Source organism: Corvus cornix, chromosome 3 (genome assembly GCF_000738735.6).
Source record: "Corvus cornix cornix isolate S_Up_H32 chromosome 3, ASM73873v5, whole genome shotgun sequence".
NCBI classification, from domain to species: Eukaryota; Metazoa; Chordata; class Aves; order Passeriformes; family Corvidae; genus Corvus; species Corvus cornix.
The window spans coordinates 54,097,099-54,120,546 of record NC_047056.1 but is presented as its reverse complement, the minus strand read 5'-3'; the positions used below and the strand labels follow the sequence as shown (position 1 = coordinate 54,120,546).

The 23,448-nt window shown below is 42.2% G+C and overlaps 1 long non-coding RNA gene across 1 annotated transcript; it reads left to right on the top strand.

Moving 5' to 3' along the window:
- The first annotated feature begins 18,475 nt into the window (after positions 1-18,475).
- On the top strand, positions 18,476-21,721 carry LOC109144743. Its single transcript, XR_002045675.2, has 3 exons — positions 18,476-18,727; positions 18,863-19,080; positions 21,605-21,721. It is a non-coding gene; the product is annotated as an uncharacterized LOC109144743 (long non-coding RNA).
- Positions 21,722-23,448: the final 1,727 nt, after the last annotated feature.

Sequence of the window (23,448 nt, the reverse complement as noted above, 5' to 3'; positions counted from 1 at the left end):
TAATCTTGCCTTCATCTGTTTCCCCCTGTTTTAACTACTTGAAGTTATGCTTTTTTCTTTCTTTGTGAGAGGTAACTACTCCAAGGACGTTTGAAGACTGATTTATTACTGCTGTCCTGGCTTCAGTGTAAATAAGAAGGAGGTCATATTTTTGGATACTTGAGTGTTTACAAAAATTTTGGCTATTTGGAGGAGGCTGCCCATGAGTGACTAGAGTAGGATTGCCATAACAAAGCTTCCTCATGACTATAACTTCATATTCAGTATAAGATCGTTCTGCATTAGACTTTATACCTGATCCAACCCATAAAAATAAACTTTGGGAAGCATCCCTCTGGAATCTGACCCACAATTAAAACTGTAGCTAACATGTGAAGACAAACTAGACCTAAATCCCAATGCATTAAAAAGAAATTTCATAAACGTGTCTGAGATCTTCATGAAGTTCTTGGGTTGGTCAAGCAAGCAGAAGAGAGGAAAAACAAGGGAGCCTCAAATGCAGGCTAATTCTGTAGCAATGAAAAAAGAGAGAATGAAGCTCAGATCATCCTCAGTCACTAACCCATGGCTTGAATAAACGAGAAAGAAGATGAGAAAGTAGGGTATCAACTAACTCAGTTTTAGCTACTCTGCCCTAATTGTAAGTTCTGATGTGGTCACTCTCTACCCACACACTTCACTTTGAGCTACATCGTACAAGGGCATTTTAATAGATGCTTAGAAAGTCACCCAGAAACCTAACACAGTAGGCTGGACCTTGTAAATCCATACTTTAGCACACAGCAATCAGTCTTCAGGAGAGGTGCACCGTACAACCTTGTATAGGTCACTTGGTTTGTAAAACTTTGCTTTCCACCCGTAAAATTGAGTATCATTTCCTTTATTTGATGAGTAGGTTTGTTTTGCTGCAAGTACTTTGGGGCAGAAACCATTGCTTTGCAACATTCTAGCAAAATGGGGGATCAACCAGCTACTGCCACACAAATGTCCATAGGTATGAGTTTGAAAGAACTCATGTTTGTGATAACAGAATTGTCTAAATAGATTACTTGAGATAAATATCCTTTATGTCCATAGCTATCAATTTGCAAAACCAAGTCTAAATTATCCCACCTGTTCAAAAACAAATTCATTACCTTGTTAACCTTAGTTTTTTTGTATCCTCACTGCCCTACAGTGTTCCAAATAAATTCTGGATGTTTTTTTACACAATTTGACCTTCAGCCTTTGTGTTTTCTTTTTTTTAATATTATCTTCATAGAATCATAGAATGATCAAGGTTGAGAAGAGAGCTTCAAGATCTCCCAGTCCAACCATCTACCCAACATTCACAGTGCAACCCCTAAATCCCTAAACTACATCATCCAGCACCAGATGCAGACACGTCTTGAACACTTTCAGGGATTGTGATGCCACCACCTCCCTGGGCAATCTATTCCAATCCCTGACCACCCTAATGGTGAAAAACTTTTTCTTATCTCAAATCTGAATCCCCCCTGACTCAGCTTAAGGCCATTTCCTCCAGTTCTCTCACTGCAGGCACAGCAAGAGAGATGGGCCCCCACCTGGCTACAACCTCCTTTAGGAGAGTTGTAAAGAGCAATGAGGTCCCCACCCCAGTCTCCTCTTCTTGAGACTGAAAAACCTCAGCTTTCTAGGCTGTTCTTCATAAGACAAAAAATTTTAATGTATTTCACCAATTTTCCAGCCATGTTCCTCCTTTTGCTGCTGCTGCTACATAACCATTTGCAACAAATTTGGGTGTCAAGAGAGCTGTTGGGCTCTACTCATGTTCCAATCTCCTCTGGGCTTTGACAGAGCAAAGTATACACTCTGCCTTCCAACTGATATCAAATGGGCATTGGCACTAAGGTTTTGAAGAGTTACCTACCCTTGCTCAATCCCCATTATCTCTCTAAGTACACAGCAGTGGGACAATGAAGGCTGTTGCCCTGGGAAATCACCTGTACAATCAGAAGGAACATTTACCATTACTGTACCATCCAGAGCGGTGACACTGCCATACAACTACAGAAGAGAGAAAGAAAAAGAGAAAGAGATGGAGAAGGAGAGAAGGAAGGAGAGAAGGAAGGAAGGAAGGAAGGAATTCAGAAGGAAGGAAGGAATTCGGAAGGAAGGAAGGAATTCGGAAGGAATTTGGAAGGAAGGAATTCGGAAGGAAGGAATTCGGAAGGAAGGAAGGAAGGAAGGAAGGAAGGAAGGAAGGAAGGAAGGAAGGAAGGAAGGAAGGAAGGAAGGAAGGAAGAAAGGAGAAAGGAAGAAAGGAAGAAAGGAAGAAAGGAAGAAAGGAAGGAAGAAAGGAAGAAAGGAAGAAAGGAAGAAAGAAAGGAAGAAAGGAAGAAAGGAAGAAAAAGAAATCCCACTCTAGAGACAATACAAAAGCTTGATGATGGGATCTCAGTACCCAGAAACTGCTGAGGCATTAATTTCTCAGAAATGTCTCTGCCTTACAAAAAAACCTCATACTCCATAAATATGTATAAGCAGAATACTCCCTGCAAGCTTCCTAAAGGAAGGAATCTTTTTCACTCACCGCAACATGGTTGCTTTTGTAAAACCCACATTACAGTTTGAATTTTTAAAAAAATCCACAAAAAAACAAAGAGAGAGAATGGCTTTGTTAGTTCAAAATATACACAAGTTGTTGTTAGCAAGAGAAAAAATGTTTGCATTCTTGACCTTTACAAAGGTAAGACAAAAAACAACTACTTTTTCATACTAATAGCATTCTGTGCCCGTCCCTTGTATATTTTCTTTTAAACTTGCCATTTTGCTGTTGCAGCTGGGCTTGTCAGTTTTCAGCACTAATGGGTTGTGATATGGTGTCAGGGGAAGTCAACAATCAATGCTGGAAAAAAGGGCTATCACTGCTGACACAGCCAAGGATGGAAACACAATGGCCTTCGCTTGGAAAGAAACAGAAGAAAAATCCTGGGTTGTGTCTTGCTTTGAAGATTAGTAGAGATTTACCACTCAGTGACCAAGCTATCACTTTCACCTCTTCCTACCTTAAGCTATCCTCCCATTGGACTCTAACATTATTCCACATCTCACCCAAAATATAGGGGTTTAGTTTAAGAAGAAAAGCAAAATTCTTTATAACAAAAATTTTAAAGGACTATAGTCCACATTTTTGTTCAGAGCTTGTACAGTTACTAGCTTTTAAAAAGCTGAAGAGAAATAAATGTTGGACTGCATAATGTACGCCTGTGGAGCAGCACAGCAGAAAAAGAATTTTGGATGCCTTTCCACTGCCTCGTTGTGAATTAGATGAGTGCTCAGCCCCTCAGCTCCAGCCGAACTCAACACAAGCAGTGGACACTCAGCAGCTGTTAAATCAGATGTCACTGACAGAATTATGAAAGATAGACAGTGTTCAAAGGCATTCAACAAGAATAATGGCAATATTATTTATTTCCATAGCTTCATGTCAGAAAATCTGCCTAGCTCTAGGTCTCCCATAGTCCTGGAGAGAGACAGAGAGTATGGTTATTTTAGTTTCCAGATGGGGAAACTGTGACAAGTACATTCTTTAAGATCAGACCAGGATCTTACACATACAGACAAAAACCAGAAATCAGCACACATCATAAATATGTTACCAGACCTCATAGCTTCCTTCCCTCAAAACTGTGATTGTCCAGTGTCATTATGGATCTTTTCGTACCAGTGGATAAAAGGTAAGTCACAGATTTTCCTCTTCTATTAATGAAAGTGACTGAGATTGATTTCAGAAAATTCAACATCTCCAAAGCAAACAGGAGTAACTGAATCCTGCCTCTTCCAAGCCAAGAAACTATCTTCTCCAAGATATTTAGATATGCCTGACTCCACGGACAGGCCTAGAATAATTTTTCCTAGTATAATTCATTTTTCTATCAAGTTATGGCCCTAATTGTAGACTCACATTTATTCTTCTGTTGATTCAAAATATAATTCCATAATCACAGTCCACCTTCACTAAAAGCCAGTTGCAGAAGGGTTTCTTCTGATATAAGGACATCACAGGGCCATGGCAATAAAAGGAGAGGGACAAGAAAGAGTGGCTAAGAACAGAAAAAGAAGAAAAAGCAGCAGCAGTGAGAAACCTGAGAAGACAGCAGAAGACAGTAGAGAAAGAATCCTCAGGTGATGCTGGGATTTTTAGGGTGCCTTGCCCCTATGTGAGGCATTTTTTTCTGTGGCTAATTTCTCCATGACTCATCAGACAAAAAGCAGATCCAGGGAAAGAAACAGGAGGGAAAACATTTTTCACAGGATTTCTCATTACTCCTGCCTCTTGCACTTCCCTCCTCTCCACAACCCTTGCTGCCAAAACCTGTCTGACCATTAAATGTTGTTTACAGGCAATCAGTAAGTGATAAATTCACAATGGCATTACTGAACCACGCAGCTCTCAGAACATTACCACTACAGCACACTTTTGACACCAATCCTTAAATAACAGCAAAAAGCTGCTTCTCCAAAACACTTGCTGGTAACACACATCTGTTTTGGCCAGCTGCTCCAATGAAACACAGAGCAGCACCTGGGAACATGGCTGCCAAGGGAGATCGCACCGGATGCAGTACACACGGAAAACGTCTCAGAAGTAACCATGAAGGCTTCTTCTCTCTCTGGGTGTTACATTGCACCAGGAGAGTGGAACTGACCCCAAGCTCACTGAAGTGAGTGAATCTCTTCCCACTCCAGTGGGCTTTCATTCACGCTGCTTGAAGGGGAGGTGAGGAAAAAATGACTTTAGAAGCAGTTTTCAGAACACTCTACTTTCATCATAATGATCTTTCATCATAAATATAATTTAAATAAAAATTAACTGATTCACAGAGTTTATTTTATCTACATAATAGAGACACACACAGTTTCTGATGTTCAAAGCTACCTGAAGTCTCCAGAGAGAAGAGGAGAACATCATCATAAAATAAAGTGCCTAACAGATGACCAAAGTAAATAAGGGAAATACGAGTGGTTTTTTTGCAAACGTAAGCCTGAGAAAAGCAACAAAACTTCACCCATCAGGATACAACAAAAGGAACATTATGACAACTTTAAAGGGCATAAATAAAAACCAAAATACAAAGACTAGAGACAATTTTGCATTCTGGTTTAACCAGTCAAAAGAAGCCATTTACGCACCCCCCTCCCCCCCCCATATCACTCTCTAATTCATTATTGCTATCTATGGAAACATAGGGAAGGAGAATCAGTCCCACCTGTGCAATGAAGGAAAAGGAGAAAAGGTCATGGAGCTAAATCTTATAAACACTTTAAAAGCTGAAATGAATCTCTTAGAAAAATCTAATTGAAATTGACTTGAGTCTGAGTCCTGTGACCTGGATGAAAAAGGTGGTTGAAGGAGTGTAAGCAGCAGGTAATGATGGGAGGTGAGGTATTGAGCTGGTTTGCTGCAGGGGTGTTTTTGGTATGTTCGTATTTAATATCTCAATTAATGATGTGGAAAAGGAGGTAAATAGCACATTAATGAAATTTACAAATGACAATAAACCAGGAGGCTTGCAAATGTCAGAGACGATAGCAATAGTATAAATGGAAACTAACAAGGTTAGATATGTAGGCAGGCAATAAAATGAGATTCAATGTGGAAAAATGTAGACTAATATACTGAGGAAAAATAATCAGAAACATGGAGAGTCCATGAGAAAGCAAAACCTGGAAAGCATCTGCATGGCAAGATATCTATGTGTGACAGCAAACAACAAATTGAATACGAGTTCTCAAGAAGATAGATCATTTTAAAAGACTGATGCAGTTTTGGGCTGCATATGCAGTAGAATAATGTCAGAAGAGGAAAATTATTGTCTATGCATCTGGGAAGACTTCTGCAGAACACTGCATCCACTTCCAGACACCTCTGTAACAGAAGGATGCTGGTATGCTGGAAAGGACTTCAGAGAACAGCAACAAAACTGATTAGACAAGGAAGGTGCTTGATTTATTAATCTAGATAACAAGTTATCCTGCTATTAGCTGGCATAGAGTTAATTTTCTTACCAGTACCTGGTGTAATGCCGTGTTTTGGATTTAGGACAATCATGTCGGTAACACACTGGTGTTTAAGTTGTTGCTAAACAGTGGTCAAGAACTCTTCCTTCCCATTCTGCCCTGCCAGCAAGTAAGTAGGGTACGGTGCACAACAAGTTGGGAAGGGTTGCAGCCAGGACAGCTTACCCCAACTGGCCAAAGGGATATTCCAAACCATATGGTGTCATGCTCAGCACATGAACTAGGGGGAAGGACAGCTGGGGGCCACTGCTTGGGAACTGGCTGGGCATCAGTCAGTGCATGCTGAGCAACCGCACTGTGCACCACCTGCATATTCTAATTCTAGTATTAATATTGGTATTATTTTCCCATCCTTTTCTGTCCTGTTAAACTGTCTTTATCTAAATCCAAGAATTTTACTTTTTTTCAAATTCTCTCCCCCATCCAGCTGGGAGAGGGGGAGTGAGTGAACGGCTGTCTAGTGTTTAGCTGCCTGCCAGGTTAAACCACGACACAGGGGCAAAACGGCCACTGTCTAGAAATGTATGAGTGATGAACAGAGAGAATGGAAAGGGATTTCTTGGATGCTAACATGCAATGGTACAGCTAAATGTAATGGGATGAAACTAAAGAAGAACAAAATTTGGACAAAGTATCAGAGAGTTTCTCAGAAACCACATGATTCAGTCTAGCAGGTAATTTTCAAATAGAGAATGAAGCCCCACCAAACAAAGCATTTGAAACTTGAGCAGGTAAAGCACTCAACGGCAAACTGTAGTGAACAATTGTGCACTCATAGGAAGCTGAGCTACCTGGCCTAAGAGTTTATTTCCTACATACAGCAGTATTCTTCAAGGAAATACATATCACATATACTTCTGTCCTAGTCCACAGTCTAATTGTGTGCATAGTAAAAGCAAAGTGAGTTCATACATTGACTACTTAAAGTACTCAGAGACAAGCAGATGCGTGATCTGTTTTTACACAAAACCCACTTCTTTTTCAGCAGACGTGGCTTTTTAGTGATGTGATCCTCAGTGTATTTTGTATATTCAAAGAAAAATGTGATTAAGTTACTTACTTGCTTATTCATGTCTACTGCCTTTCTCTTTTCACATTTTCTGTACGCTAATATCTTTATTCATTCTCATGTAATACACTAGAACTTGCCTAGTTGCAGTACAAGTCTATTCACAGTGAAAAAGGAAGCTTTTAATGCTGAAGGGCATTGTAATGCTCCAAGACCCTGGTGTTAAACGTAACAGGGGAAACAAAGACTGAAAGTAGGATGTAAGCTAAGAAATACATGGATATAATTTTCCTTTAAGAGAAAAGAAGTGAGTTTATTAATTCAGTCATCTGTGTGTATTTACATGTACCTACTTTACCAAGTTTCCCATTTTTATGCCACCCAGGCAAGTCCCCTTTTATGAATGTCTACCTTGGTTTTTACAAAAACTCTTCCCACATTCTTCCAAGGAGAACAAAGAGGTGAAAGGTTTTTCAAAGTTTTCCTGTCCTTCTCACTTCCCCCAGGGGTGGACAGAGAGCTGAGGAAGGAGCAAAGCTTATTGAGAAGAAAGCTCCTGTTTTTACTGTAATAAAAGGTGGCAATCTTATCATGTATAGATGCTCAAATGATGTATAGACAAAGGACGTTTGCAGTGAAGATTGCCATAGGCAAAACAGCAGATCTAATCAAAAGCTCTGCACGCACGGATGTAGCCAGCCAGTGGGAAAGGAAAGCATTCGCAGCACAGAATCTGGAATTGCTCTTCTGTCTCTCCACAGCTTCCCACCAGAGCTCAGGAGAAACCAGGAGCCTTAGTACTCCGGGCAGAGAGGTGCTGAGCCAATGCACGAACTCTATGACTGTGTCACAGAATCCTATTAATGTAATAGCAGCTTTACTTTTTTCTTTGTTTGTTTGTTTGTTTTTTCATGGAAGCACATGCTGCTATCTACCTTCTATCACAGAATGAGGTGGTGCTTGTATGGCAAGTGCTGTAAAAATACTTCTATTGTACAAAATAAATTACAGATCAAACATATACATAAAAAAATTATTAACATTTAAAACATTTGCATTTTCAAAACAGATTAATAAATGTACACGTCCTCAAATTCTCAAATTACTGGAAGACAAGACACAAACCACAAGAAGTAAAACACTCTCAGCTAAAGCTACTGCAGAGTTCCTCCTTTGCCCCGTTGAGAGTAACTGTGCTAACCTAGGTGTCCCAGAATAGAGGTATTACACAATCTGTGTGCTCCACGATCTGAGAACAATGCCTGAGAACAATGAAGCACAGAGAAATGTGTTAAGGTACTGTGGCAGACACACCTCGGCACTTTTTCTGTTAATTTTTGTTAATCTGCCGGGGGAGGAGAGTGTTTTTATCTAGTAACACAGGTATTTTAAACTGTACCCTCTTTTGGAACTGTCAAAAAACAGACAGCATGTAAGTCAACACGTGGGGACTTTTGTTTGGTAGTTGGTTGGTGTTTTCTCCTGTATGCCTCTGTCTCACCTTTTTGCCTATTTAGACTGCAAATTCCTCAGGTGGCAGGACACAGTACCACAGTTTACACAGTGACAAGCACAGTGGGATCCAGTTTTTACTGGGTCATGTGAATTGTCATGAAGCAACAAGACAATAAAAATAATAAAAATAACAGTAACTTACCACCCACCACTGTTGTAGAACCCTGCAGAAACCAAGGGCCAGATACTCTAAGAGGACAAACTGGCAGGAAGAAACCTGCACTGTGCTCCTCTACGTGACAGGTGATATCATTTGATTGCAGACACCTCTCCTCCTCCCAGTGTCCTCATTCTAAAGGTGTAGCATAAAATGCATCCCTGGGCACAGAAACCACCAATAACCCACCAGATCTACCTCAGCTCAACACGGCAGTAACTCCCACTACTCCAGCCCCCACAGCCCCTCCAGGCGTCAGTATGAGGAGCTCTGCAGTCTGGCCAGTGCAAGACAGACAACAGGATGTTTAATGGTCTACACTGCTGTCCGAGCCAGACACATGAGCTGAAACTCTGTCTCTCCACATGCAACTTGGATATCTGGCAAGTCTCAGTGAGACACATTTTCCTCTTGGCCTCCTTTCCTTATTTCTAGGCCCAGTGTTCATATTCAAAGGAGCAGAAGTAGGTGGGGGGGGGGGGGGAGCAGAGGGGTGGGCACACCAAACAAACGTTTTAGTCTTCAGAGAAACAAGAAAACCAGAGGGAAAAGAGGATACATTCTCAGAAAATGTAAAACCTGAGGAAATTTGCTTGTCTTCAGGATAAAAACGGATTTGGAAGGGGTGATGGGGACTGACTAGCACTCAGTAGCACATCATCAGAGGCAGGGAAGAGACATCAGGCAGGGGGTTGGGAAGCAGCAACCAGCTGCCCCATATGGTCAGCTCTTGGTAGGCAATTTGATTTTCATTTTCTCTGCTGATTGTGCTCATCCCTGTGGTATCTGGATGGAAAAACAATGGAGGAGATAATAGAACAGGATTGCCCAGGGCATTTTTAAGGGCTTGAGAGCCGTTCATTCATAGATCAAATCTAGGCCAGAATGGATGCAGGTAATCTGCTGAATGTTGGTTTATATGAAATGTTCCAGTGGTATTTCACAAGTATCCACATAAAAATTTAATAATTCACAACTTTCTTAGCATTCTCAGCAGATAGCTCAGCCTCCACAGCCTCTCAGGTCTCCACAGCCTCTTAGTACTAATGACTTAGCTCTACAAATAAATTTAAGAAAGCAAGTCTATGCAGGTTCCGGGTGTAATTGTGGTCTATTCCAAAAAATGGTTTGAGGCAGTGACGAGTAAGGTAAGGTGTGGGAAAGATCCCATGATTGTACCAGTTCTGACAATAAAAGAAGCCCTTCATTCTCCTAGGCTATTAATCTGGTACCTTCCATGAGCACAAACCTAGAAGAGCTAATTTAGATACTTGACCTTCCTTTGTCTTCCATGTTCACAGGATAGTGAGTGAGAATGGCACTTGTATATCCCATATTCTATTGCAGCAAATAGAGAATTTATTATCATTGTCATCATAATTTTAAAATAAATGAATTATATCTCATAGGAGAAGAAATCCTCATTCTATTATAAAATGGTCATCCTCAAGTGGTCATGTTATCTAACACTGCCTTTCCACCAATTTTCTTCAAAGACCACCGAAATACACATTGACTTTTATATATATATATATAAATTGGAGGCAAATTATAATGAGTATTTGCCAGAATATCCAAAAATGTGCCCCAAAACATTTTTACTTTAAACAAACACTGGGCAAAAACTCTAAAGATAGAACAAGTGTTTCCTATTTCTTATTCAGAATGGAAATCATCACTGCAACTGCAATTCAGCTGTTGATAAGGATGTTCAAACAGCTCATGGTGAGACAGCATGGCCTGTGTTTACCTGAGAGGCAGGAAACCTCTTTGGCCTTACATCTGGGAGGTCCTTCCTCCCACTCTGTCTCCCTGTTTGAAAAGCTGCCTGTTAATGAGGATCTGCATAAATTCATGCTCTACATGGGACTTGGACACACCACTGCAATGCCATTAACAACAACAGTTCTGAATGATGCAGAAACCTTTAGCAGCAGGTAGGGAGAGCCATGCCAGAACGCAAAACCAGAAGAAATGGCAACTCAACAAGAAACTTGAACTGATCGGAAGGTTTGCCATTTGGATAAAAACATAGCCACCATGGCACAGCAATGCCCCATTTCTATGATGACAACCAGCATATAATCATGCCAGGGATGTTCAGCCTTCTGCCAGCAGCTTCTCCCAGCTCTTCAATTGCTATCTCCATTTTTGCATGTGCATGTGTACATGGACACATGAATGGAAGAGAGGCCGGATTTTATTGCAATGTGCAGGGTGGGTGATTCAAGCCTCTGTGTAGGAAGTTGACTCACCTCCTTCTGAGTGAAAAATGTTCAACACAATTGTAATTCCCTCTTTTTCACGTAAAGTCAGGCAATATATACAGAACCATCCAGCTCAGTATTTCCTAAACAATGAAAACGTGCCTAGAAAGTTTAGCTTTGAAACTTGTGACTGCAACAAAACAGGTCTGCACCTTCATGCCGGGTATCTCGAATCCCTGTGACTCGGCAGCAGGCAGGAACGGGGGGGTGAAGTGGGAGGGAGGAAAAACAAGTTGGCTTGGGGGGGAGAAGGGCGAGTGTTTTGGGTTTATTTAATAACGCACTAGTAAACGGCTCAGGCACAGAAAGCAGTGCAGTGAGAAACGGAGCTATCCTTCGGAGCCTACTGCTTTAAATTTGCGCGCTGTAGCTTGAAGCATTGCACAAACTCTCGGTCTGCTGACTGCCTCCCTGGAACACAAACACACGGGTGATTGGGAAAGCTGTTTTCCAGCCTGCCCTCCCTCGTTTCTGCCGGGCTGCTTTTGGTGCTTAGTTATTTTTAAACAAGTCGTGTACATGGGGAAAAAAAACAAACAAACAAACACAAAACAACAACAAAAAAAAACACGAACAGAACCCACACATCTTTAATCAACACCTATTTCCTTCCAGGACCCTATGATCCTCTATTGATTCTCATTAAAATGCTTTTCTTTTTCTTTGCCCCCTCTGCTGATCGAATTTCAGATCAGCCAGGATGTGCAGCTAACCTTCCGGCACAACTGAACCCAACTGACTCACCCAGATCAAAGGCTCGGCGCATTCATTAGAGCCCAGCACAGCCCAGGCAGGATTCGTAATGCAACAGCTCCCTTTGCATTGCAATTAACGTGGGGGAGAAGAGTTCTTATTATTTTTATTTTTTGCAAATGTTCTGGCTTTTGATTTTTAACCCGGGGGGGTGGCTTGGGGGGGGGGGGGGGGGGAAGAAGTGGTGGGAGGGAACGAGAACAAAAGAGAGATCTTTTTACCCGAGGATGACGTCAGTTTGATGTTACTGACAACTACTGATGCACGTGGAGCAACTGCAGGCAGATCCCCCTTCCCACCCCCCGCCTCCCGGCACTTCTCAGGGAAACAATATGCGGGAACAGCCCGCGGGACCCGGGAGCGGCTCCGGGTCGCTCCGCCAAGAGCCGGAGCGCCCGCGCCCCGCGGCCGCCAGCAGCGGCGGGAGGGGCGGAACAGCCCCGGGCAGGGCGCGGGGAGCCGGCTCCAGCCCCGGAATGCTGCTCGCTCCCGCGGGGGACGCGGGCCGAGGACACCGTCCCCGTGCCCCGGCTCCCGCTGGGCGCTCCCTGCCCCCTCCCGAGCCCGGCCCCGCGCAGGCACCGCCGCGCCCCGGCAGCGCTCGTTCTGCCGCGGGGAGCGCGGCCCCGGCCGCCGGGGCGCGGCCGCCCGCAAAACCCGGCCTGGAGCTCCGGAGCGGCGAGGGGTGAGGGCTGACCTTCGGCTGCTTCGGTGGCGGCAGGAGGAGGCGTAGGTTCGGCGGAGAGCGCTCCTCCGTGGGGTTAAGGGCGGCTCGTAGCGTCCCATCGCCGGGTCCAGCTTCCGAAAGTCACAGCTGGGTCGGAGTTGAGGTCTGTCTCGCCGAACCCACCCTCCCCGGCAGGCCTTGTCCGCTTCACCTGTCTTCAGCATGTCTGAAGTAAAAAATCTGTGTCGGTTTGGTACGAATTGCCAAGGAGGTGTAAAATGGAACAGAGAAATCAATTTTTGTGCTGCATAAAGGATCACAGAATCACATAATAGGTAAGGTTGGAAGGGACCACAGTGGGTCATTGCTCCAGCCTCCCTGCCTAAGCTGGGTCATTCTAGAGCATATGGCATAGGATTGTGTCCAGATGATTCTTGAATATCTCCAGTGAGGGAGACTTCACAACCTCTCTGGGCAACCCGTTCTAGTGCTCCATCACCCACACAGTAATGAAGTTTCCTCACATTCAGGTGGAACTTCTGTGCATCTGTTTCTGCCCACTGCTCCTCATGTCCTAATGGTTGGCACCTCTAAGAAGAGCCTGGCTCCAGTTTCTTGGGAACCCCCCCTTCCCCCTTAAGATATTTGTACACATTAGCGAGGTCCCCTCTCAGTTGTCTCTTCTCCAGATGAACAGGTCTGCCCTGGGCATAGACCATACTGCCTTGAGAGTGCTGGGTACCAAGAGCCATGGTACCCCACGGCCCCTCACTGTAGATATCCCACAGACCCTCACTCGGGAGTCGGGGCTGAGGCAGTGCCTGCTTTTGGAAGCCTTGAGCTCCTTTCCTAAAGTGCACACAAATGTTCCCCTAAATGCCATGAAACTCGTCTGAGCCTGCTCAGGCTGGGATCCTGCACAAACCAGCCTGTCAGTTCAGCAGAGGTAAGACTTGGGTATGTTCTGCCAACATCATTTCAGGTGAGCCAGCCAAAAGCTGTCCATCGATAGTCACCACTGTCACTCGCCATTACCTCTTCAGGGATTTCAATGAAATGGGAGTATTTTTTTGTGTGTGGATATTACCCCTCCCTGAGCTATCTTCTCCTGTGTGCAATATGTTTCTTCCCTTACAGATTAAATTTCATCCACTAATTGACAAGTACACATCTTACTTGGAGTTCTGCCCATTTTTGACATTGAGCATGTGGCTCTTTTTGAACAAGGTGTAGCTGTGATTTACACCAGTGTGCAATTTTTGCTTGTTTCCTAAATGTAGTTTTCATAATACTGTGTTGTCAGCTCTCATGATTGTTTTGTGAACTGATGTTCTGTGGTAGAGATTCTGTAAAGTTCCAGTTCCACAAGTCAAGTAAGAATTTTGGCTTTCATCTAAAAGGAAGAATTCTGTTCCTGGTCCTCTTATTTGCAGCAGAAACTTACGTTGTGTGCCGTAGCAGCTCTGAACCAAAAGGAAAGGAGACATAAATGTATTATTATGACCATCATTGGTATTGTTTTATTTTAGCTCTCTTGATACTTGTGTCCCTGATTCTTTATAGCCTGGCAATACTTAATATAAGACACGGATAAAAAGACTTGTGCAGCTTACACAACCACTTGTTTCTCTGCTCGGATCTCTCCACTTTATTTTAAGGTGAGACAAACAAGCATTATTCCCTACTGCTTACACTATTTACACTTACAGAGTCATGGTGGTTCTCTCTGCAAAACCAAGGTGTGTATTTATTCTTGTGTAGCTTTGAGGGACTGTAGTTTTGGCAGCTGAGTTTATGTTTTTGTCTGGATGATTTCTGTAAAAATAAGTCATTTATGATTTTTACAGGCTAGTATCTCAGTAGAAGGCTGTGTTGTACTACAAGAGAGATGCCATTTTCTCTAGCTGTTTATAGCATGCCATAGCTTTTCACAGTTTGCCGTGGGAGAGATCTTCAGGAGTTTTTCAGTCCCTTTTGTTCTCAGACATATTCATACAGAATGTACCAAGAGGGAGAGATGTTTGTTAACAGAGGTTTACTTTGTTTCATCTTATTTTCCGTCACTGACAAACATCCCACATCCTCTTATATTGTTCCATACCTATTTAGCAAATTTTCCCTTACTACTTTTTACCATGAGAATATTCATTTGTCTCTTACAGTTTTGACTCCTGACCTTGTCATGGTCAGGCTACCACTCCCCACCTACACACACACTCATACAAGTACTCTTCCCCAATCAGAAGGTATTTGCCACATGGTTTGAGAGGATAGGTCATCCTTTCTCAAGGGGCTGCGTTGCCAGCATCATAGTTTGGGGCACCTGTCCATTGACTCCCAAATCTCTCTGTAGTTATATTCCTGTTTCCCACAGCCTTACGTCCCCTTGTTTGGCTGGTTGCAACATCCACCTCATCACAGGCTCCAGGTTCTGTGGCAGAACCAGAGGAAGTAGGTTCGCTCCATTGCAACCATGGCAACACTTTTCAAAAATGCAGCCTACAGTCCTTGTGAGTCTTCCAGTTTTCCATGGCAGCCTTGTTTCTCAGAGGCTACATCTACTCCAGGAATAAGTATGTTGCAAAACATGTAAGTCAATATTCAATAAAATACATCCTTAGCATGTACAAAACCATCTGAGCTCTCAACAAGAGTGGAGCACTACACATAGTGCTGTGAACTTAATGTAAGAATTGAGCAAAAGGGAGAGAGGTCATTTTAGATTGTTTCAGAAAGGCCCTGTGCCATTGAATCAGCCAAATTTTTATAAATCCAAAATCTCAATTGTGTTCTCACTTGTTAAAGCAGAACAAAAAAAAGCACTCTTTGGTCTTTAGGTTGCCTATTTCTTGAAGATATAAAATTCCTAAGAGGACTCACACTTAGGTACCTCTGGACCTAGGGAGTTTAGAGGCAAATATTTTGGTTTGCTGTCCTGCTGTACCAAGCCACATTCTCAAATGTAGGGACCTCATGAATTTTCATAATGTTCAGGAGTGACTTGAAAGTTGTCTCTGTATGTTTTAATAGGGCTTACGGTATTCATTCACATGTGAAGTATCAAGAGTTTGAAATAATGTGCTCAGAAGAGTGGGAGTAAAAACATCATGAGCCAAAAATTATTTTGTGGGAGAGAGTGAGATAGAAGGAAAAATTTTTATGGAACTTCATAGCCTGTGGTATTAAAATCAATGGAAGAGCTTCCACTGGATGCAGTGGCAGTGGATGTGGGCACTGATATCTACAGTCAGCCTGCACACTGAAATAATATTACGTTCAACAGTAGTGTGTTTTTTACAATGCCTGTGTAGATACTCATTTCCCACATGTTAGGTCTCCACCCATGTTTCTTTTCTGAGTTTCCTTTGAGTTGAGCAATGGACACTAGACAGCCTCTCTTTCCTCTAATATGTATCACGCCTGGCTTGTGTAGCAGCACCACGCCACAGGTTTGTTCCACAGGTACTACCCAGGTTTATCTGTCTTTGACCAAATTGTTTCCACTGTAATATTTCTTAATAGAAACACTTCTATCACAATGAAGTTGGTAAGAAGTTATTTGACGTAGAGCCTAAATTTTCAACTAAACGTAACAGGAACCCTTTAAACATACTTAATATCACTTGCAGCCCTTCAACAGGATAGATTTCTTTTTCTCTCACTCAAAACTTTCAGATCACCAGTTTGCTAAAGAGCAGGAGATGTCTTTCCAACTTGAGAAACCAGTGTCATTTCTGTCAAAATAACTGGGAGGACATAATTCCAGGTGCTCATACTGATTGTATGTGGGACATCTGACTGCACTGTGGGCAGTTTTGTTATTTTAAATTATAAAGGAGCCTAATTCTCTTCCAGTGTCTGGAGTGAACTCATTTGTCAATGTGATGCATGTCATTGTCCTCATCAGCTCATTTGCTTTTCCTGATGAAGAAAAAGGCTGAACCTTGTTTTATTTTATGGAAGTCAGGATTCTTTCTAATTAATAAAGTTTCTGTTTAGCCAGCACTATGAAAGGTGTTCTTTCCACTGTACATGTATGTGCTGAAGAACACATCTGCTCCTCTGGTAATGTTTTTCAGTAGCACCTTTTTGTCTGAGATGAAAAGGATCCACTCCTAAGTCCTGGACTGAGAGCTGTGCTCCTGAAGGAGAAATTACCCTTTTAAGAGATTCCCAAGAGCTGTAGCCAACCACAGCATACTGTAGATGTTACACTTTTTGTACACTGCATCTTTGCCAATATTTGAATACAAGCCATAATTCAGTGGGAGCATAAATAACTTCCATTCAGAGAGATGGATGCTGTGGTATCAGGCCAAATGGTAAGCCTTGTCAGTGCCTGCATTTTCACTTTATCGATCACACAGCATAATATGATGCTCCTTATTTAAATCCTTCATGCAGATGTCGTACTGGGTTAATTGACAAGCAACTGGATTTGATAATACGTATAATGCTGTAGCAGCCATTGACTCTTGGATAGTGTGAATGTGCATGTAGTGATCATGGGGTTATGATTCTCAGTGGTGGGAGATAAATAAGTCTGTGGGTCGCAATGTAAATTTAAGCTGCTGAGGGGTGAGCATTAACTTACATGCCAGTTTAGATTGATATAATAATTCTTTATAGGGACAGAGCATGATTGGCTGTAAAAGAGTTGTCCTTGTACCTGAATTGTTTCAGAGCAGCAGAGCTTTATGCTGAGCTAACAGCATGCTGTTAAGAATCAGTACCGATGTAAACACAGAGAATGATGGCTTTATGTTGGCTGTTATATCATGCAGTATTTCACAGCTGTTGAAATCATTTCATTTTCAACCAGGTTGCTTTGTCAGTCTATCAGCAAAGACTGAGCAAAGTGCAGCACTGAAAATGAAATTAAACTCCCAGCTCTCCAGATACATAAGTGATGGCAGTTTTGTTGAGCTGGAATTCTGTAAGAACGCTTACCAATTCCAGCTAATATAATCCAAAGTCATTTGCTGCTTCACTTTTTTTCTGAAGTTCATCACAGTTATATTGTTAAGTTTTTACATTAACTTATGTCACTCTAAGTCAGAGGGAGCAAGGAAAGGAGGTAAATAAGAAGGAGCAGGGAAAGGAGGTAAATAAGGAGAAGAGGAAAACAGGACACAGACAAAGTCTATAATGAGATGAGAATTTGGAAGGAGAAATAGGTGACATCAGAAGAGCAAAAGATGAAGGAGGAGAAGGAACAGTATATCACAGGAGTTGCAAAAACAAGGGAGATGTTACAAGTGAAAAATAAAATAGGGGAAGTTAATATAGGAGATGGAAAAAAAAGTAAGAAACATCTTTAATTTCTTGCAGGAATATTTAAACTCATTGGTAGCAATCCTGCTTGCTGTAGTTCATTGTGTTTGGCTCAAACCTTAGAAACACACTTCTTTGTGAGTTTCCCTATTTCTTTTTGGCACCTGGCTTGCTCATGTATAGGACTAGGCCTCCAGAGGTCTGAGGAGAATTGGTTTCTAATAAAGCTCCTCCACACCAGAGTTCAAAAGCTCTCCCACAATGTAATGCACAATAAAAACTGACACCGCCAAATGGCTTTAGTTTCCCTCTTTTTTTCCTCTGGATGTTACATACTTTTTTTGGCATTTGCATACCTGACTTTAGTTTTTCTGCTGAATATTGAGCATGTGGTATGAAAAAGTAAGCTATAACCAAATATATACGTTTATATATCAAAAACTACAGTAACATAGGTTTTTGTAAGTTTTTTTCCTAATTCTGTGAGAATAAGCAGATGTGAGGCGCTTCCTCTATTATGTACATTTATATGGGCTGTGTGGTCAGAGGTGCTTAGCAGTGAATTTGGCTCAGGGCAAAGGAACAACAGCAGTAATTTGAGGGGAGATTTACTCCTGTTAACACTTTTCAGAATTGGCAATAAAATCAGTTCAGTGCTCTTAAGATAGGGAGGGCTGGGTTTTAAGCAAAACATGGAAGCTATATTATCAACCTGAAAAGTGATTCAGTGAAAAACTGTTTATTATTAATACCTAAAAAAATCCATATATATATTTCCAACAATTGAATGATAATGAGAGGACTGCTCCCTTTTCCTAGAAATGATTACATTTTCTTTGCCCTTCTGGTTTGGCTGCTTTTAGGCTATTGCTTATGTAAAACAGAACACCTCCTAAGCTGTCGTTTACTAAACAGAATCTCTGGCTTCTGATCTCACGCTACACAAGGAGGTAAACTGTATTCTGTGTGAGAAGCTTTAAACGTGAGCATAATGGGATATTCAGTGGAACAAAGACACACCTCCAGAAACAACAAAGACAGTAAGTTTGAGCTACTTAAATTTGAATTTTCATAGTTGAAAAGTAGAATTCAAACATGGAAAAAAGACATCAACTTTCATTAGCCCCACAGGTATTTATTTTACCAATTTGTATTTTGATTTTCTCTTCTCTTAGCAAACATGTGTGGCAGAGGTTTTTGACAGAGGAGGACAATTCTGCTCTGAAATGATGGAATGCTTTTCTGAGAGATCAGCTTCCAAAGGTGACAATCTGGGGTCACAGCAGGGATGCTGACTGCTCAGTCCAGAGTGCTCTTAAACAAGAGGGGATTCTCATAGCTATGAGTTGTCAGTGATGAAGTCATGACCACATCCAGCTGTGCTATCAGTAAGGTAAGTTGCTCAGCTGCAGGCTCTGATGTGAGCACACACGGTGCATGGCATAGGCCTTAAGGGGTATCCAGACTTTCAGACACCCTGGTAAATTTGTTCTTCATGATAAGTGTGAGAATCTTGTCTTCAGTCTTCAGTGAGATCAACTCCATGCAAAAAGCAGCTGGTTTATTAGATGGTGGTGTCCATCTACTGATGTGTCATAAAGCAGGCAAATGCCAAAGTGTTTGTGTACTGTATATGGACTGAGTATCTTCTGTGATAGCCATCAGCTGAGAGAGAGAAACCAGCTCAGTCCCAGGTTCCTCCTCCACAAAGGTGTAAAAGCTATTCTTGCTCCTATAGGCACAGATAATTAATCTTGTCTGTCATGTTAGAGCTGTTGAGAATAGCTACAGGCAAAGTGTTGCAATACAGGAATCACTCCAAGGAGTTACTGCAGTGGAGTTTGACCCACACTGAGTCAGTAGAGTTAGCAAGGCCGAATGAGAGAAAATCCATGGACAGTAGCATATGGGACTGGACATACTGTTGAACAGTTGAACACTGTTATTTGAATTATGGTAAATTATTCCGTGTGATCTGCATGTCCCTAAGAATAAGTGGAGATAGAGATAAACTGAGGGCATAAATGGGGCATTTCATGTTAGGTCCTGTGTTTTGGAGGCTTGTTCCAGCCTAATAAATACAGGGTCATCACCAAAACCATGCACCAATCTCACTCTGAGGCTGCCCACCTGGCATTTGCCTGGCAGCTGTATAGGTTGTAGTACTGTGTATCAAGGCAGAGAAATACCTCTTTCAAGAAGGAGTGTCTTTTCTTATATTAGTCATTGGGATGTGCCAGAAACATGCTTAGCTTACTCAGGACTGGGCAGGAGCAAAGGGAAAATCAGTAACTTTTCTCAGAAATTATGACATCATTGCCTTTTCTCCCCTGGAATCAGGCACAGAAGTCCCTGGCAGAGAGCAATACCTGAGAAAGCTTTACAGTAAAAAAGCATTCATAGTCCTTCCTGAAAACAAAACAGCTGGAAAAAAAAATTAAATAAAGATCAGCAAAAGATGCTTCTTCTAAGGAACTCTTTGTGCAAATTTGCTTCACAATTAGACAGTCAGAAAACACCTACCATGCTTGCCCAGAACCTGTCTAAGAGAGGGACTGGGGGCAGCCATTCTGTCTGTGGCAGAGGAGGGAATTGAGCTCTCTTGTGGGTAATTTGGAAACATCCAAAAGAGATCCCTCCTTGTACTCTGGGGGCTAAAGGCCCGGTTAGTTACAGAATAAACATGATCAGTATTTTGCACGATGCTGTGACACACACAGTATATTCTTAGAGAGCCATGCCTGGCACCTGCATTGTTTTCCTCATTCATCATAAACCGGGCATGCGTTAGTGACAACACCGTAGGAAATTGTATTCTTCATACTGAAATGCATATATCTACCTGTCAGAAGCCTACATGTTGTCCCAATAAGGGCCAAGGCTTAACTGCTTCTTAGCAGTCTGGTGCAGAAGCGCACATTACACAACTACCCTCTGTGTTCAAACAAGCCAGTACCTCGGATAGAGGCTGTTGCAAACCAGGATGGCAGCTGTCTGTGGATATAATCGCCACTGAAGACATACTGCCAGGGCTTCTGTGTCCTGGTTGCACAGCTAGGGGCAGAGCACTCAAATATTTCTAAAGCTTGATATGCAAATGCCTCTGGAATGAAGCCTTTTACAGTTCTGCTCTCATTAACCTGATTTGCATATGTAAATGACCTCTTGCCACATGATAATGAGGTCTGTTCATGCAGAGATGTTCAGCATATAAGCAGAGGGTTTTCTGTGACAGTCAGAGCATTTTGGCTAAAGCGATTGGTACAGAGACAGGACCAAGAAAGAGGTAGACACAGAGTCCAGGGATAACAGGGCAAGGAAGCAGAAGGAAGCTAAAAAAAATCAAATATTGTAGATACCTCTTCCAAATGCCAAGGGCATCTGCAGTTCTAATGCCTTACTGGAGCAATTTTATAGAGGAGCCTGTGAAATGAGAGCAGCTGGAGAACACTGACAATTGGGAAGTGACCTGTGGCATGGAGTTACTTGGAAAATAGCGGATGTCTGGCTCTCCTGGAACAGCAAGTGCATGGTCTAGCATTCACTGGCTAGTTTAAAGTAGCCTCTTGCAGTTATTCCTGTGAGAACCATCACAGAGAATAGAGAGCTGGACACATGGTGGTAGGTCAGTTCTTCAAGGGCAGTCTCCACTCTAACCATTTCTCTGTGCATCTCTGTTTGCCACTGTCACACTCATCCAGAGGTGACATTTCTCACCACAATATGCTGCTTAGCTTCTCATCAGGGATATTTTATACCTATGCCTTGCTCAGTGTAAGTGCAGGCACGACAAAATCCCTCCTAGGTTACCCTCCTTGGATACCGTGCCACTTTTAGAGAAGAAATGACTGCTCATCTCCTGAGATATCTGTCTTCCTACTTGGTGTGTTAACTCTTGGTTCCTGGTCCCCCTACAGAACACTCAGCTGCTGAGGATTTGCTGACTCAGAGCTCTCCAAAACCTACCTGATCAAGCACCATCTTTATCCAGGCTCAGAAAAAAAGGAGTAATCAGTTCCACTCAAGACTCACACAGTTCTCTCAGGTAGGAATACATTCTTCCTTTCAAAGGAGGAAATGGCTCTGGATGCCAGGTCTTTTCAAGGCCAACTGGGAGCAAGTGTGGCTAGCAGCCAATATCTGCTATTGCCAATGGCAAAAAAAAAAAAAAAAAAGTGGGCTAATTCAGAATTTGCCCGTGAAAAGCTTTCCTTTGTCCAGTCAGTTGACTGTCAGTTTGTATTGGTACATGGGAAGTCAGATGTGGTTGGTCTCTTTTTGTCACTGGAAGAATAATAGTAGCCAGAACCAAATATCCATAACCAGCCCTATTCATAGCTGATAAGCAACCAAACTGAGGTTTAAAGAAACAGAGTAGCTGTGCATGTCACAGTCAGTTAAAAAGAAGTTGTGTACCTGTCTTCTTGAGCAAGCCAGAGCTAGACAAATTAAGTTAAAGTAACAGTGAAGGCAAAGCAACTTGGATGTTGGATTAATATAGGAAGTTGGAATCAAGCCTATTGAGGAAATTAGTTCATCTCATTACTACTTTTGCTTCACTCCCACTCACACCAAAGGGGAGATAATGCATATGGGAGACAGAGAAACCCGACATGCTTGTATTTCATTACCTGTCCACTGCTGACAGAAATATATGCAGTATGACTACAAGTAATGGTTAACTTCAAAGCACTGAAAACTGATTGTCAAACATGCCCCATCCTTTTTGCACATCAGTAGGCAGTTCCTGGAGCAGCCACTGGCCCAAGCCCATTTCATCTGTGCTCCACCCTTTACAATGTGGTCATTACATGGAGAAACTATAGTGTACTCCCTCCCCATCATGTCCACCATGAAGAGATTAAATCAAGAGATTCAATCTTACTGTATTCACACAGTCAGTATTGTATTTCACAGCCAACAATATCATCCAGACTCATGACTGTCCCTTCCTTAAAAGCCTTCATGTCTGGGCCATAGTTTTCTAAGGTTATATTCCAAAGCCCTTTCAACACTGAATGCTCAGCTTTTAAGAAAAGCAACAGTATTGCATACCTATGCTAATATTAATTTGTTTGGTGGTTGTAAGAAAAGAGTAATGTGCAGAACCACCTACAAATGAGCAGTGTCTAAAGAGCTTAGTCTGGGCCTGGTGGTTTATTCATATAAATAAATCAGAAGGATCTGGCAGAGCACGCAGGGTCTTTTGGGTGTTTCTGTATAGCCTGTCTGAGCAGCGAGCCCTTAACCACACACTCAAACAGCCTCTGGGAGCACTCAGTCTATTTGGGCAACTAACAACCTGTCCTAAAACCGAACCTTCAAGCATTTGCCATTTAGAAAAGGCTGTCAGCCCACTAAGCCAAAAGCTTATGGAATTCTCTCACTTATACGGTGCCATCTTTAAAACATCTTTTGTTTAACTTTATTTTTAGCTTTTTAGTAGGCAGGCATTTTTTTCTTTGTTTTTAGGGGCTTTAATTGGACAAGAGTTTTATGAGTCTATTCTAGGAGAAGATATTTCATGAATTCCAGACCTTTCTCTTTCCCCCTCTTTTGTTCAGCTTAGGTATACCATCTACATACCTGTCTATAACAAGCAAGGTAAAAATCCTATGAGACTTCTAAGAAGCTTCATCTTTCATTAGATCACAGCAGAACTGAACCATATCCTCTCATTGCTATACAGTTTTTGAACTAGGCTTTTCCCAGTCTCACTGGGGTATGTATGTGAGCTGGAAAGCTTCACAATGCATTAAGA